Source organism: Peromyscus eremicus, chromosome 1, assembly GCF_949786415.1.
Source record: "Peromyscus eremicus chromosome 1, PerEre_H2_v1, whole genome shotgun sequence".
Classification (NCBI taxonomy): domain Eukaryota; kingdom Metazoa; phylum Chordata; class Mammalia; order Rodentia; family Cricetidae; genus Peromyscus; species Peromyscus eremicus.
Genome location: NC_081416.1, coordinates 182,129,845 through 182,144,380, shown reverse-complemented (window position 1 = coordinate 182,144,380; position 14,536 = coordinate 182,129,845). Strand labels below are relative to the sequence as shown.

At 40.7% G+C, this 14,536-nt stretch overlaps 1 pseudogene; it reads right to left on the bottom strand.

Moving 5' to 3' along the window:
* Nucleotides 1–470: 470 nt before the first annotated feature.
* On the bottom strand, nt 471–1,842 carry LOC131902963 (splicing factor 3A subunit 3-like; annotated as a pseudogene).
* Nucleotides 1,843–14,536: the final 12,694 nt, after the last annotated feature.

Below are 14,536 nucleotides of genomic sequence, written 5' to 3'. Positions count from 1 at the left end.
TGGCATGATGGCCATGTTTGATCTTACTATCTACTTTGGTGTTTCAGGATTCCTGAAAAAAAAAAGGATGCTTTCTCTCCTGAGTGGAGGGCTGGCTATGGGACCACTGAGTGTCCTCTCATCTGTCAGTGTTGGTTCTCCTAAGTCACAGCTCTCCATGCCAGAGTACCTTTTCCTATCAATAGTGAGCCATTGAGTTCCCTTTAGAAATGAAGGCAAATCGCTTCCCTCAGAACCCCAGAAAATAGAAGATGAAATGCACATATGCCGCTAATACATCGTTACAGTGATGCAAATTTATCAAGCACTAGTACTTCTTTCTGGAATGGAGTAAGACCCTTGGTTAAAGAAATAAATGTGCCCCCCCCCCACAGTCTTTACAAGCTTTTAGTTGGGAAAAATAGAAGAGGGAGATCTCAGGGAAACATGTGCACCGCCCACCACTAGAGCAGTGTTTGTCATTTCAAAGTCTAGTTTGCCTTCCTATCCACAAGGTTTCCTCTGGAGTCTTCATATTTATCCCAGCTGTCAGTCTTCCATTTTTCTGAAGCCTTCTGCAGGTTCAGCTTTGTTGACAAGGAGACAGGATCTTCAATCTGTGTCACATGTGGGATGCCCAAACACCTCATGCCATGAGCATGACACCATTCAGCAAAGTGCCCCTGGAAGGTCTTTGGATCTTGGTAGGCATAGCTTCCACACATCTCACATCTGTAGATGGTATTCAGTCCATGAAGATTATATAGACAGTAGGGGATGGGCTTGCCACCCCAGCCTAAGGGCAGATTTGGGGGGCTGTAAATGATTTCATTCTCTTCATCTTCCCTTCAGTTCTCACTGATCTGCTCTTCCTCCTCCTGCATTTTCCTGTCTTGGCTTGCTTTGGCTGTATATTTTCATGAGTGAACTGTCACTGTTCCCCAAGAATCTCCACATATTCATAGACCTGGGCTTCCAGGAAAGCAATGTCTTTGTTACTTTCAGTGTCTCTTTGTGCCCTTTGGTTTGGGACTTTTGGCGACCAGAGTGGTATAGAGTGACTCCAGTGGCTTTCTGTTGGTGCTGAATAGCCTGAACTGGCTCTTCTAAAGTCCCACTACAATTCAGGCCTAAAGCTAACAGTGTGGATCTCAACTTGTCCAGACCCGGGGAAGCCAACTCCTCCCAGGAAGGGAATGCAGAGAGGTCAAGACAGGCTCCAGCAAGGGAAAAGGCACTGTTTGTCTCTTTCAGCCATCCATGAAAGGTACCATTATTTCACTTCTTCTCAAGGTAGGTCTTAATCTTCCCAAAGAGCTAATTCTGATGCTGAAGGGGCTTCACTTTTTATGTGTGATCCTGGAGGTATTCCAGCAGCATCCCCAGGTATCTCTTGTACTCTGCAATCTTTCTTCCTTTAGGAATGTGAAATAACTTGTCAATGTTAGACAGGCATGGGATATAATCCAGCTTCTCAGATGCCTTCAGGTTAATGTACCTGAGGTAGCACTCATGGAGATCAAGATCATGACCATATCCTTCTTCATCTGTGAACTCCACCAAGTTTTATCCCTCCTCATTAAGATTCTCCCAAGCCTTTGGGAGCTCCTCAAATTCCACCAATATTGCAAAGATCTCATTTGGTTGCTTCTAATGAATTTCTTTTAGCTTCTTGAGTGTATTATAGAATTCAGAAAATACATCAGGTCCTGAAGTAGCATTGAGTTCCTCCTTTCATATTCCATATTTATCACCATACAAATCCCTCAGGTTCCCACTGACATCCATGTACGTATTTTTCTTGGCCCTAGTGAAGTGATCAGGATTAATCTGGTCCTGAAGCATGGACTTGTTAGTGAGCATCCCTGAAAACCTGGATGCTCACAGGGAAAGTCAAGTGAATGAGTAGACAGACACTGTCATCAGAGGTCTGTGGTTAGGACAGATTTACAGGGAACATGGCCTAGATCCTTTAATCCTTGTGAATTCTCTGTTAACACCCAGGGCTTAGCAGAAACCTACGCAGATGTTGCCAGATGAGGAAAACTATTCAAGAACTATGGTTTGTATGTTTATTATGGGACATGTTCAGCAGGTGGCAGTAAAGTGTCTTTTTCCCCCACATACATTTTCTTATTTAAATATATTTTAATCATATTCTTCCTCTGCCCATGTATATCCAGATTCTCTTTTTCTCCCTGCCCATACAACTTCACGATCTTTCACAAAAGTCAAATAAAAAACCTTATAAAACAACAACAGCCCCAAACATAGAAAACAAAATACATCACTCCAACAAGAAGAGGGACAAAAAAAATCCCACCAAACAGTAACCAAATAAGTGCACACAAACAAACTGCGGAGTTCATTTGTTGATCGACTACTACCGACATTAGGCCTATCTTAGAGTAGCTGATGTACCCAGATTTACTCCAGTGGAGAAAATTAATTTTTTTCCCTTTCTTAGTAGGTATAAATGAGGATTGATCCTGCTGTTAACCTTTTATATTCATTGATTAATTCATTTCATAAATATAACAAAATAAACTATAATAAGATTAAACAACAATTTTCATTTCAAAGTCAGATGGGACTGACCAACAACAGTAGAAGAGCTCAACAGAAGGCAAAAGAATCTGAGACCCATTTGTCCACACACTCAGAAATTCCATATAAACACTAAGCTGGAAGCCACAATACAAGGGCAGATGATATGGTGTAGACCTGTGCCTGCACTGTGCATGCTGCTTCTGTCTCTGTGAGTTCATATGAGCTTTGCTCATGCTGATTTAGAGGGCCTTATTTTCTTGGTATCCTCCATCCCCTCTGACTTTTACACTCTTTGTGCTTCCTCTTCCATGGAGTTTCCTTCGTTCTGAGGAGAAGCCTTTAATGGAGCCATCCTATTTAGGACTGAGTGTTTCAAAGTGTCTCACTGTCTGCACAGTGTCTGGCGATGGGTCTCTATATTTGTTTTGATCTCTGGAGGAGGAAGCTTCTCTGATGATTTTTGCACCAGGCACTGATTTATGAGTAGAGCAGAATATCATTAGGAGTCATTTTATTACTACATACTTTTTTCCCCTCTTTCTTTTGACCTTAATATTTGACTTTGCCTTAGGTCCCTGGGCCATCAGATCTCAGGTTCTTGGCCACCCCAGCAGGCATGGGTATGTGTTGCATATTGTGGAATGGGAATTAAGGCAGATCAGTTATTGGTTGGTTACTCCAACAATCTTTGTGGAACCATTGTCCAAACATTTATTGCAGATGGTACACCATTGTAGATAAAGGATTTGTGGATGGCTTAGTAATTATGCTTCTATTTTGATAGGGTGAAGAGTACCTTCTTGTAACAAGGATGCTGGAACATAGGGGAGAGGCCCTATGTGGCACCCGCTCAAGATCTCTGTATTCAGTGAGTTGTATAGTTATCCCCAGCAATGGGGCTTTGCTATCACTTTGTCGAGAGTGACTTATAGTCTTGGCAATAGCTGGGGTCAAGTTGATCAGTGTAGCCTCTTTGGCCAACAACTCAATTGGATAAAACATAAGCCTGGTACTGGAAGCTTAGTTTAGTGACAAGAGATGGCCAGTTTGGTCTCTGTCTCCCCCCCCCCATTAATTGTCAAATTCATTTAGAGTGTGTTCATATGTGTATATAATTTATGAGGTTTCTATTACATTAGACTTTCATAATTTTAACTGTTTCTCCCATATTCCCTCCAACTACTCTCTCTTCCCTTCCCATGGCCACTTTACTCTCCCATTCCTGATCACCCTTCTAAAACCTTATGTAGGTCTTTATTTGTAGATAAATAAATGTTTAAATTTTACACTATCATGTTTTCTCTATCTATGGTGATTGAATGTTTTGTTGCATATAGTAGTTTGGGATGTCATCTTTGGTCTTATAGATACTATGACACATCTATCAAGGCCCTTCTGGCTTTTAGAATCTCCATTGAGAAGTTGGGTATAATTCTGATATGTCTGTCTGCCTTTATATGTTATTTTGCCTTTTCACTTGAAGCTTAGTACTCTTTCTTCTCTATTTTTAGTGTTTTGATGATTATGTGACAGGGAGCCATTCTTTTTTGGTTTAATCTATTGGGTGTTCAGGATGCTCCTTGTACCTTTATAGGTATCTCCTTCTTTAGGTCAGGAATTTTTCTTCTATGCTTTTGTTGAAGACATTTTCTGAGTCTTTGATCTGAGTTTATTTTCTTTCCTCTATACCTATTATTCTTCAGTTTTGTATTTTCACCAAAGTTACATGACATTAGATGGTCACTTGAGTTTATGATGTGATCACAGAACCTGAATCAGCCCAGATGGTGGGTTTGTGGTGGTTCCCTGTAAGGAAGTAGGTGAGAAATGCACGGATTTATATTGGTGAAATTATTTAGGCCACTCCACGTAGTTAAGAGGGAGGTTTATTTTGTGGCGTAACTTACAAATGAAGGGATAGTTTATAGGGTCTGGAAAAGGTATGGCACAGTCCAGCGGTGTTCTCTGGAGCACTCTGCTTGGTCTACCTCCAGCGTCCAGGGTCCAGGCATCAAGAGAGCCAGCGCACCTGGATCTTGGGTCTTCAGGGTCCTCTCTTGGCCCCGCCTTGTAGGCGTGACAGTTACTGAAGCCTCAATTGGGGTTGGAACTTCCGGATTAAAGCTGGAATGGCTACCTACTACATCTCCCCCTTTTGTCTAAATAAGAAGGTTCTAACCTAATACAAGACTATATATAAAGGAATGGTAATCAAATATTGTCCAGGAATAATGAGGGATAATGACCTAGATAAGATGGAACTACAACCAATGTAAAAAATATCAAGCAAGAAACACATATTAAAATTCAGAGAAGTCTAGAGCGTAGGTAAATGGCATGTTACAAAGATCATTTCAAAAGGTGTCCTATCCTAAAGAACCTGAATCTAATACTTAATACGTTCTATCTAAGATATCATATATATACACATTGTTTTCTCAACCAGCTTTTCCACTGTAACTGCTGGCTGTATTCTAGAACAGCTGAAATTAACTGATGCCAGTCATCTGGGATGATTCTATGTGAGGTAGACCATGAATTTAACATCTGTCTTATGTATGTGGAGTGTATCCCATACATAACTACTCCTTCCTTTATATTTTTAAAGTCCCTTGTTGAAATTGGTTGTAATGTATATGTCATATACGGCTTGGGGTGTGTGTCATCTGCTGGCTTCTCATGGGTGATAACAGGATAAGCCATTGTGTGAGAGCCATTTGGAGATGTTACCTGTATGGTCTTGCCCTTCTGCTTATTAGGTCCCTTGTCATGTTTATTGAGTGTTTCCTCCAGGGCTTGTAAACGAGCACCTAGGGAGTAAATCTCCTCTCTTGTAAGAGATTCCAGAATTCTCATGGAATCATGGAAGTTTTTATGTTCTTCTGAAACACTTGATTCCATGGGCCTTATCTTATCATTTAATAGTAATCTTTCTTCCTTATATAGTGTTTGAGTAACCAAAACTTCACTCTGGAGAGTTAGTGTTCTATACATTAAATATTCATAATTATTATCAATACAATCAATTTTGGGTACAAGCCTGTTTTGTAAATCCTGATTAGCAGATTCCAGAGAAAGAATCTTTTTCTGTAAGCCTTCATTACTATTTTTCAAAGCCTGTAAATCCTGCCTAGCAGATTTCAGAGAGAGAATCTTTTTTTGTAAGCCTTTACTGTTATCTTTGAAAGCCTGTAAATCCTGCTTAGCAGATTTCAGAGAGAGAATCTTTTTCTGTAAGATTTTATTGCTATCTTTTAAAGCCTGTAAATCTTGGTTAGCAAATTCCAGGAAGAGAATCTTTTCCTGTAAGCTTTCATTACTATCTTTTAAAGCCTGTATATCCTGGTTAGCAGATTCCAGAATCTTTTTATGTAAGCCTTCACTGCTATTTTTGAAAGCCTGTAAATCCTGCTTAGCAGATTCCAGAAAGAGAATCTTTTTCTATAAGCTTTCATTGCTATCTTTTAAAGCCTGTATCAGTCCCAATAATGACTCATCTTTGTTCTTATTATTAAACCAGTGTTTGAACATTGTGTGAATTATTACAATGAATGCCAAAATGGTACAGGCCAGATATACCTTAGGAAGGTTGTATATTTCCAGGAAAATGTCATTCATCATACAGGCAAAAAGGTTTTTAAATTTTTGTGTGGTAATGTTGTCGGCCATATTACAAGAATTACTCAAAATTTGTTAGTCAATTTTAAGGTGTAAAATCATCAAGTACTTTTGCTTGAAATAAGATGCTGCTTTGCCTATCTTGCCTTTTTGTGGTTCTGGGGGGTGTAGTAGCACTTTTTAACCAGAAGGAGGCTTTGGTATAGCACCAAAGCAGGTCCTGTTGAATGCCTTGGCTGGTGGCAGAGTGAGCACAGGCAGTAGGTAGTTTTTCCGGTGACCCCCTGGAGCTTCAGGGCATGGAGAGTTCCAGGCCAAATCTAAGCCTCTTTTTGCCTCTACAGACAATAGGTCTGCCAGCAGGATCGGCTCCAAACCCCCGCAGGGGACAGTGCCCTGTCTATTTTAACTAGGTGAAACTGTTAAACTCGGGCTAGGGCAGGGAGCCGGCACTCAGGGAGGAGGGGGAACACCCCACTCACAGCAGTTTCGCTGGTCTGGGTGCTAAATTTGCCATGGAACTGAGACTGGATTAGCTCTTTTTTAGGAATGGGATTAGCTCTTTTTCAGGAATGAAACTGTGTAGTTTTTTCCTGGTTTTATGGAACTCTGGAGGCAGTAACCTTGCAGCTTCAAGTGCCCGCCAGCCGGGGAGGAAGCTGAGGGCGGGAGCCACCCAGGCCTTTGGAATTTGCCCCATGTTGGGTGCCAGATATTGGTGAAATTATTTAGGCCACTCCACATAGTTAAAAGGGGGTTTATTTTGTGGGGTAACTTACAAATCAAGGGATAGTTTACAGGGTCTGGAAAAGGTATGGCGCAGTCCGGCAGTGTTCTCTGGAGTACTCTGCTCAGTCTACCTCCAGCATCCAGGGTCCAGGCACCAAGAGAGATGGTGCATCTGGATCTTGGGTCTTCAGGGTCCTCTCTTGGCCCTGCCTTGTAGGCGTGACAGTTACTGAAGCCTCAGTGGGGGTTGGAACTTCCAGACCAAAGCTGGAATGGCTACCTACTACAGATTTATTTAAAGTGTGGCACAGAGAAGGTCACAGTTGGAGGTGACACTTAAACTGATCTCTGTATGACAGAAGGAAAAGTGAAGCTTTGTGAATATGCACCTTGTCTTGGTTGTGAGGGTAGGTGTCATGTAATCTCTCTATGTCTGCAACCTTATAGCTTTTGGGGCACTGTGCTTTGCAAATGTGTAGGCACACATGGTGTGGCCTTTGAGGAGTGAGTCCATTTCTTGCTATGGGTGCTCACCTATAAATGAGATGTCTATATCTTTTGTTGTTGCTGTTAACTTTTTTGAGACAGGGCTGCAGGAGGTATCCTCTTCCATCATTCTTCTGTGTTCTTGGGATATATCAATCTATCTATGTGTCTAATAATAATCTATGGTACTTAAAGATGATTCTAAAAGTAGTCACTGTTCATTTTCAACTTTGAAGATGTCAAGATGGTTTGAGAAGTAGAAATACTGACTTTGTGGGAAATCCTTCCAGGATCCATATGCTTGACTGTGATGCTTGTGAGCTCAGAACCTAGGGCCAGGATGCTCCAAGGTGTTCTATGTGGATGGTGAATTCCTAGAGATGGTAAATTCATTTTAGGAATACTTGAATCACAGGATAATTTGAGTGAATTCTTCATGTGAAAGTCTGGTGATCTCACACGGTTGTTCACATCTGTCCATGTTGTTCTGGCTTTTAGAGTCTCCACTGAGAAGTCATATGTAATTTTAATAGGTCTACCTTTATTTGTTACTTGGGTAATTTCCCTGGAAGGGATTAACATTCTTTCTTTGTTCTACATCTTTAGTGTTTAATTATAATGGGCTGTGTGGATATTTTTCCTTGCACAGTCTGCTTCATATTGTGTGTGCTTATTGTACTTTGATAGGCATCTCATTTTTTAGTTTCAGGAAATTTTCTTCTATGACTACCTGTGTTTCTTCACCTTCCTTTATTCCTATTATTCTTAGATTATATCTTTTCATGTTAGGTGTTTTTTAGATTAAGTATTTTCTTTAACCAATTTATCCATTTATTCTATCATGTCTTCAATGCCTGAGATCCTCTCTTTTGTCTCTTGTACTCTGTTAATGAATCTTGTACCTGTAGTTCTTGCTCAATTTCCTAAATTTTTCATTTCCAGATTTCCCCCAGTCTGTGTTCCATTTATTGATTATAAATCAACTTTCAGGTCTTTAACAGTTTTATTCTTTTTTCTCCACTATTTCATTGTGTTTTCATAGATTTCTTTAAGGCATTTATTTACTTCCTTTTTAAGGACATCTACCATATGCATAAAGGCTGTTTTAAGGTCTTTTATTTGTTTTTCAACTACGTTGAAATATTTGGAACCTGCTGTGGTAGGATTTACTGGGCTGCAATGGAGACATTACTGTTTATATGATGGAGACTAGGTAACTGGGATGGAAAGACTGTAATTCTAGGTACTGATATCTGGTTTTGGTTTTGTTGGGTTGGTGTTTTTTCCCTTGTTCTGTTTCCTCTCTGGTTCTTAGGAAAGGTGGTGTCTGTGTGTTGGCCAGTAGAAAAATCTACTGGGGTTCTTACGGGTGTTGGCACTGAGGGTTCCCAGTAAAATATGTTTTTCAGTATTTGGACAGAACACTTATGTGTGCAGATCTGCTGGGGGCAGTGGACTCACTTCACAACAGGGAAGAAAGAAAGGTGTTCCAACTGGATCTACTTATTTAGTCCCCTTGTAATGAGGCCATAGAGTGAGGAGAGGCCAAGGCAGATGGCCTGGTAAAGAGCTAGGGATGAGACTTGGGTATTGGCCATAGAGGAATGGGGGAAGAGGGGAAGATCTACAGTTAGCCTACTGGCATCCCTGACTGGAGTTGCCTGTGTGTTCATAGGGCTAGAGTTGAGGGGCAGGATAAAGCAAGGAGTGGAGGGAGGAAGATTAGGAGGGGGGTGATCTCTGTGATCTGTTAGAAATGGCAGGGGTGGGGTGGGGTGGGTGGGGCAGGAGTAAAGAAATGCCTCAGCAGGTGTTCTAATGCATATTTGTGGGTGAGACTGGGAGATTGAATTTGTGAGAATGAAAGGAGGGGTGAAGATCTGCTCTTAGCCTGCAGGTTTCCATGACTAGATTCATCTGTTGTTCTCAATGAATGCTTGCTAGCATTGGGTGCTGGAACAAAACAAGAGTGGGGAGAGGGAGGATTGGAGAGGAAGATCTGTAGGATCCACTGGAGATGGGTACAAGGTGGAAAGGGAGACTGCAGCAGGTGTTTTGTTGCAGAGGTGAGGATGAACCTGGGGATTTGAGATGGAGGACCAGAAAGAGAGGTGAAGGTCTGCAGTTGGCGTACTTGCTTACTTGGCCAGAGTGGCAGCTGCATTCTTAGGAGGACCTGTTGGATTTGGGGGCAGGGATAACACAATTCTCTTTTAGAGTTAGAATGTCTATTGGTATTTTCATTGTTCAGGTCTTGTTTAGGTGGCTATATTGTCTAGGATGTCATGGATGTAGCTTCCCTCTCATTTCTAAGAGACACAATCTCACAGCCGGCATCCCAATCCTCTGGCTACTGTAATCTTTCTTTCCTCTATTTTCATGAGTTTACCTGAACCAAAGGAGCAGAAGTGATGTTGTGGATGATCTATTGAGGCTGGGCTCCTCATGTTTAGATGATCTGTGCATTATGGCTGGTTTTATTTTTCTGCAATGGTTTCTTGTTTGCAATAAAGAAAAGCTTCTTTGATAAGGGGTGTTAACTATACTTATCTGTGGATATAAGGATACATTTTAGAATGTACCTAGGAATTACACTGGTTGCATAAATGGGTGATATAGGTTCTGTAACATCCATGACCTTGCTAGCCCTAGGTAGTTGAGTAGGTTGCTAGTATCAGGTATGATTTCCCTCCTGTTAAATGGACTTTAGGTACAATTAGGCAGTCGTTGGCTACCACTCAGACATGAGTGTTCTCATTTTACCTTTAGTATTATGTTGCCATGCTGGTCATGTTGTGTAGGACTATTCATTTCTTGCTTCCCTTAGTGGCATTCATAGCTCCTTCTGATATTATGAAGCCTAAACTACAGAAAGGAGTGTGTCAAGTTCAATTCCTCTGGAGTCTTCCAAGTCACATGTTTGTTAAATTAATCCTTTTAGAGTGATAACATCTAGATTGATGCGAGAGATTTCTTTTTTTTTCCCATTTTTTGGTCTCCTTATCAGAATTTGTCATCAGTCTGTTACCTTGTCTCATAAACTATGTTGGGCCATGCTTCCTCTTTCTCTAGCTGCAGAAAATCTAAATCTCATGTATGCATAAATGTTTGGACAAAGCCACCAGCAAAGCTTCTGTAAATATGATCTCCAAAGGAGAAACACTTCTAGTGATAATGTATTCAATATATAAGAACCAATATAGATTTTTGTATTTATTATGCAACAAAAATAACTTTCAATAACATTGAGAGAGCTGTTCATGTTAATTATATTCATATACATTCTGTTATTTTAAAAAATTATTTATTTTATTATTTTCAATTTATATATGTGTATGGATAAGTGCAGGTGAGTGCAGGCACTCGCTGAGGCCAGAGGTCTTAGATATCCCTTGTGCTGAATTAAAGGTGGCTGTGGAAACAAAACTCAAGCCCTCTGAATAGCAGTTGTGTTCTTAACCAATGAGAAGTCTTCCAGGTACCATGATGCTATTTTTAAAATATGAATGTCAGGAGGCTGGAGAGATGGCTGAGTCATTATAAGCACATACTGCTCTTGCTGAGGAACTTAGTTCATATCTCAGCACCCTTATTGTGTGTTTCATAACCACCTGAACTCCAGTTACAAGGGATCAATGCCCTCTTCTGGGTACAATGGACACTTGCACATAAGTAATATAAATTGAGACAGGTATACATATATATGTTAAAAAAGACTTTCACAAAATGGTGAGATGGACCCTGCTGGCTTAGTCTGGCAGTCTTTAGTGTCCATTTGAATCTATCCACCAGAGTATGGTTCCTGGTGCTGCTCAGGAACAGGAGCATGGTAGGATGTAGGAGAGTCTCTGTCCTCAGTCAGCCTCAGTCATAGGAAGAATCTATGTGGCTGGGTCTTGAGTGAGTGTGAGCTTTGTGTTTGTATGACTCCCTTGGCAGCCACACTGTATCTGGGGTTTTTTGATTTGTGCAATGAGTGATTTTCTGTCCTTCTCCAAATGGGTTCAGATCTTGAGATGCAGGCATGGAGTTGCCCATGCCAAGTACAGATTACATACACACTTCTTTGGGAATTCCTTCTAAGCTGAGGGGCAAGAGACAAGAAGGTTCTGTTCCTTGGGGCTTAGGACAAGTCTCTATACTCACATGCATGTCTCTATGAAGGGACAGTGAGGGTCCAACCTCTTTCCTAAAATAATTGAGATGTCCTGACACCTGGGTCTCACAGTGAAATGTTCAGATTATCTTTGTGGCATTGGTGTGTCATGCCAAGATGAAATTTCATAAGGGAGCTATTGTATCAGACTTTTCTATTACTAGTTTTTCATAATTAAAGAGGAGCTCCAGAGATGGTAATATCTTACAGGGGAGTGCATATAAAAGGGTCAAAGAGATCTCTGTGAGTTCAAAGCCAATCTGGTCTACAAAGAGAGTTCCAGGACAGCCAAGGTGGTTAATGGGAAACCCTGTCTCAAAAAAACAAACATGTTGAGGTATACCTAGCACTTGAGAGGAGCAGAGGTAGAAAGATCTTAAGTTCAAGATCAGCATAGGATATAAAGGAAAATCCTTTTGAGGTCCCATGTTAAAAACCAACAACAACAACATTGGGGTTGGGGATTTAGCTCAGTAGTAGAGTGCTTGTCTAGCAAGTGCAAGGCCCTGGGTTCAGTCCTCAGCTGGGGGGGGGTGGGGGAGAGGGGGACGGGACAGGACAGGGATTGACAAGTATGTTTAAATACAGTACTTAGTATTCTAATTATTTTATACTGGGATTATATGAATTCCAGTACATGTGGTCAAGAGTACATTTTAGAATTTATATAAATGGAATTACAAAGCATGCATCCATTTTTGTCTGCCTTCTTTTCTACAGCACACTTTTCTAGGGATTCATCTATGTTGGATGATGGGAATATCAGTAACTTTTCTTTCTATTAACATGATGGTCTTTGTAACAATATTCCACAATTTCTTTTAAAATTCCCCTGTTTTTAGCTTTTATTACCTTTGAGACAGGGTCTCATTCTGTAGCTCTAGCTAGCCTACAACTCCACACATAGATCAGGTTAACCTTGAAGTTATAGTGATCTACCTGCTTCTGTGTCCCCAAGTCTGGGATTACAGGTATATGCACCAGGGACCAGTTTAACAGTTTACCTGTTGATGGACATTTAGAATTTGGAGTATGAGAAACAACATCAAAGCAACATTTACGTACAAATCCTTATTTTTCATGCTTAGATAAACACTTTAGAATAAAATGACTGGGTCATTTTACTAGGGGTATTTTAACTTTGCATATAATTATCATACTGTTCCTTTTAAAATGTATTAAAGTATACACATAAAAAAAACGGGTCAAGGACAATCACTGAGTAATGTGGGATAAAATTTTTAAATGTGAGATGTCCTCAGGTGGGGGCCCAGACTATGAGCATCCATATGGCCTTGGATGATGGTAACATGGGCCATGAATATCAACACAGACCCCAGCTACAGTATGGCCATGGACCAAGACATGGCCCTTCGTGGCAACCCAGGTCTGGATATCACATGGTCCAAGGAGGCAGCATACACCAACCATATCAACCTGTTCCTCACTGCCATCACATCTTCAGTTCTGCTTCCATTCACAGTACACAAACCACTCAGCTTCTCCTTCTCTCCCATTTCTCCGCCACATACCTGTTCACAATAATGGGGCCCACACACTTGGGCTACAGGGTGCCAGGTGGGCCTGTTGCTGGCTACTGCCACCCAGGAGGTACAAGGCTGACCTGTCTAGATTTTTCTTATACATTATATTCTGGGTAATGTTTCCTCTTCTCCCAACTCCTCCCAGATCCTCCACACCTCTCCATTCACCCAAATCCAAATCCTGTCTTTCTCTCTCTCACTAGAAAATAGTCACATAAAATGTAAAATAATTAAAATGAAGGAAGATAAAATAAAAACAAATAAACCAGAATAGCCCAAAACAAACAGAAAAATTAGACAAAGAAAAATCGTAAGAAATACATATAGATGCAGAGACACACATATTCACACACACACAGATAACCCATGAAACACAAAATCAGAAAAAATATATAATTTAAATATCTGTAAGATATAAAAAAATTGCCCAGGCAAGCATTACAAGCAAAAATCCTCCCAAAATACCATTCTGTTGGCCATCTAGTACTCAGCATTAGGCCTGTCCTTAAGTATGGTTTGTATACCCAATAAGACTCTGTTGTGCTGTGGAATAATTATCTTGTGCACTGTAAAGATTTGTCACTTGAATTGGTTTAACAGAACATTGATTGGCCAGTAGACAGGCAGGAAGAATAGGCTGGGCAATCAGAGTAGGAGAATTCTGGAAAGAGGAAGGGCAGAGTCAGGCATCACCAGTCAGACTCAGAGGAAGCAAGATGAAAATGTCGTACTGAGAAAAGATATGTGGCTAGACATAGATAAGAATTATGGGTTAATTTAAGTGTAAGATTTAGTTAGTAATAAGCCTGAGCTAATGGCCAAGCATATATAAGTAATATTAAGCCTCCAAGTCAATTATTTGGGAAGCGGCTGCTAGGTATTTGAGAGTTGCTAGCCGGACACAGAGACTTCCAGCAACACTGTTGGAGAAAACTGATTTTTCTTTTACCAACTGCAGGAAACTTCTGAGTCAGGAATGGAGGCTCCTGTCCATGTATCCGGTAAGCACTGGGACCACATTTGCCTTACACCTAAACAGGCCCTATGCATTCTTACACAGTCTCTGTGAGTCTATGTTTTCATCAGCCTGTTGCATCTAACAGACGCTGTTACCTTGCTGTGCTCTATCCTGTTAGCCTCTTACAATCTTTCCACCTCCTATAACTCAGAGTTCCCTGAGCCCAGAAAGAATTTGATGGAGACATTCCATTAAAGACTAAATGTTCTAAGCTCTCTCACTCTCTGTATATTATCTCTGTATTAGTTCGTATCTCCTACAGGAGGAAGTTTCCATGATGATGGTTGTGTCTAAGTATCATTTTGATGCTATGTTCCTTTAGCCAAACTAGTATAGATCCGTGGATGATTTCATCTTAGGTTCTCTGACACTAGAGCAGTGTCATGGATGGGTTCCATCTCATGGGATGAGCCTTAAATTGAAGCAGACAGTGGTAGGTTACTTCTACAACTTTTG